We start from the raw sequence: 3,172 nt of genomic DNA, 5'->3' as shown, positions 1-3,172 counted from the left end.
TTGAATTCAAATCTCCCGCCATGTGTGACGTCATCAAAATGCTGGCTTCTGATTGGCTCCTCAAATCGGTGCACCAGCTCGCCCATATTCTCTCTACTGATGTAAATATTTAAAGTTCTGTTTAAGGGGCACCAGTGTAAAAAGAATATAAGAATCCATTCCGATAATTTAAGATAGTCCTAAGCATTTAATCTAGTAGGTGCATTTTAACAGAACTCTAATACGCGTTTACAGCCTGTTTTTATTTATTTTAAAAGTTCTGTACCAATAATTGTTTAACAACGTAATAACGTAAGCGCAGTTTTATTGAGCGCCCAAGTCATTGTTTAAAAATGTGTAATACATCTTTAACATATCAAAACGTGGAGCTTAAAAGGTTAACAGTTTAACAGCAGATGCTACGAGAGACCAAATAAAATGTGTCTTCAACTTTTACTATTCCTTAAACACGAAACTTTCTCCATCTTGAGTATATGCGGTTTGTTTACTCACCCGCTAGTCATCGCAGTCGAGGCATGTTGTTTACGAAGTATATAGGTCACTTGGCAGGAAGGCCAATTATTATTTTTCAGCAGGACTAGGCCTTGGGGAGAGAATAATTTTAAATAAATAAAACAACATCTTAACATATAAAATATATTCAAACCGATTCAACTACCATGGATTTACAAGGAAATAAAGTCAATAAGAACTGATCAAATAAGGAACTTTATACTCAAGGATCAAGGGGCAAGGTCACCGCACGCTAGGGTCACGCGATCGCTAGATTATAAAGTCGCAGTTGGCTATTTAAGCTCTCACAAAGTCTAGTAAATAACCAATAATTATCATATTCCAGCGGTAATATTATTGTTCTTCACATAAAATCTATTTCTAGCTGAAGTGATTGTTAATAAAATGCCTTACAAAGAAGAAAAATGAATAAAAGAATTGTATTATTGAAGGATGGGATAGTTGTCTTAAGGACGTAAGATAAATCTGAACGTTGTATGCTATCAGCTAAGTTGCTAAAACTTTTTGGGGGAGGGTGAAGACAAAATTAACAATTTCATCAAACTTTGACCTCATTTTCCAACTTACCTGCGGTTTGGGGAGTATTCTATGGCATTTACCCTTTCTTAAACATTTTTGGAAAATTGATCCATCTAAATCATCTCAAATCAAAAAGGTATGTATGGTCTCTAAGTATTCCGAATTCTATCTGTGATTAAAAATCAAGCGTCAGTTTTGATTATTGATCTTTTTTCTTTGTTGTAATTTTCGAAATTTCCGAAAAAGAGACTGTGGGTCAATTAGTGCTAGTATTTGCGGATTGGTATCTGGTGAGAGCAACCAGGATGGCCATCTGGTCCTTTTTGCCAATCTCCAACAAATTTAGGAAAGTGGTGCAAACTTGTCTCACTTACACATAAACTTCGAAAAAAAACGTTAAATTCTATTTTTTGAAATAAAAAAAAAATATACAAACATACAGTCATAGTAAGTAGGCTAGTGTTTTTTTAATACTCTAAGGAAGCCGAAGTATGAATTTCAGATTCTTCTGAACCTGTAAGTGGGTTTAAAAATATACAATATAAAAAAAAAATGTTCAAAATGTGTAGTACTTACACACTACTATTTACTTTTACTTATTTAAAATAAAAAATTGTTAAATAAACAAAATGACCAGATAGATTGCCATATAATTTTTTTAAAATAGGTCCTTTAAATGTTTTGTAAAAATTGTTGACCATAAATTATATTCATTGAAATGCGAATGTTCCTATATTTGGGGGCTCAATTATTTTCTTATTGTTCAAAAAAGGGAATAAAATCGTTATTAACTAAAGGGGGCCTTGCCTGATGCTATTGCTAGCCTAGTATATAGATTAATTGCTAAAGAGACTAAATAAAAAAATAAATAATGATAATAATATACTTTGTTAATATCAGGGGATTCGGAGCGGAGTTATTATTATTCACTCTGAATAATATTTTTAACTTATGACCATACCAAAGATTAAAACATCGATAAAGGGCGCTAAGCTTTATTGTTTATTTATAAATTTTTAATCGGCTTTCGATACATCGAATCAAAATGTTTTGCATTATAAATTATACCACGTGGGGTACTTTCTAAATATAAATAGCTCCAAGGTATATACCAGAATCCTAAATCATTTTTATGGAAATTTCAAGGTATAACTGAGGATTATATCGATAGAATGATTTAAAACAAGGACACCTTTTCTCTCCACTGATTTTATTTTTTAAATCTTCCAGAGATTGTACTGTAGATTGGAGTTAATTCGTAACAACTCTATTATCTCTAGGAAAGTCTGTTGAACATCATAAGGAAAGTAACCACAGTTTACGGTATTTCAAAAAAGCTATTTGTAAAACCAACTTAAATACATTTTTAAAATAAAAAAAAAATATTTTAGTGTAATTCGTTCGTCACTGAAGAGATTATTGTATTCAATTTTTTTTTTTTTTTTGGGGGGGGGGTTAGAAGGTGTAAAAGAAAAATAATGTTCTGAAATAATTATATCAAAAAAGTCATACATAAAATCATCGTATTTAATGGGGTCTCATAAATTAAAAAAAAAAATAAAATATTTTTTTTAGCTCATTGAAACATTCTAAACAAATTATAGATTCTTCTCAGACCACAGTGGGGCTTTTTTGCTTTGCTGCTGGGGCGACACAACTCGTTGATGGTTCGCTCACGTTTTTCCGCAGATAAAAGCTCCATTATACCAATTTTCATAAATGTTACATATGATCACTTGTTTTTATCCTTATAAACTAAGAAGGTTATGACGGATCCTACAATAGACTTTATTAGAACTAGAATCTCTTCTGAATTTAAATCATTATGAAATATATAGTATCATTTCTCTTTGCGATTATTGATAAAAAAAATCATTGTAAACAATTTTCATTTTTTTTTTTGTTCTCAGTAATAATAGTTCAATTTTTATTGTAGTTCGTAGTGCCAATTTCGTCAAAATAATTTATACAGTTTCACTCTCATCTTGTTCTCGTTTTATTCAATAAAATGATAAAAAGAATAAATGGTGATCATCTGCTCCATAGAAGCAATAAATTATGTAGAAGGTAAATGTTTAATAAAACAAAATGATTTATAAGACATTTAAAATTATACGAGTTTAATAAAAAAGAAATTTGA

The sequence above is a fragment of the Halyomorpha halys genome, unplaced genomic scaffold, assembly GCF_000696795.3.
Source record: "Halyomorpha halys isolate HHAL.00 unplaced genomic scaffold, Hhal_1.1 Scaffold624.1, whole genome shotgun sequence".
Lineage (NCBI taxonomy): Eukaryota > Metazoa > Arthropoda > Insecta > Hemiptera > Pentatomidae > Halyomorpha > Halyomorpha halys.
The sequence above is the reverse complement of the archived record's forward strand: the minus strand, read 5'-3'. Positions refer to the sequence as shown.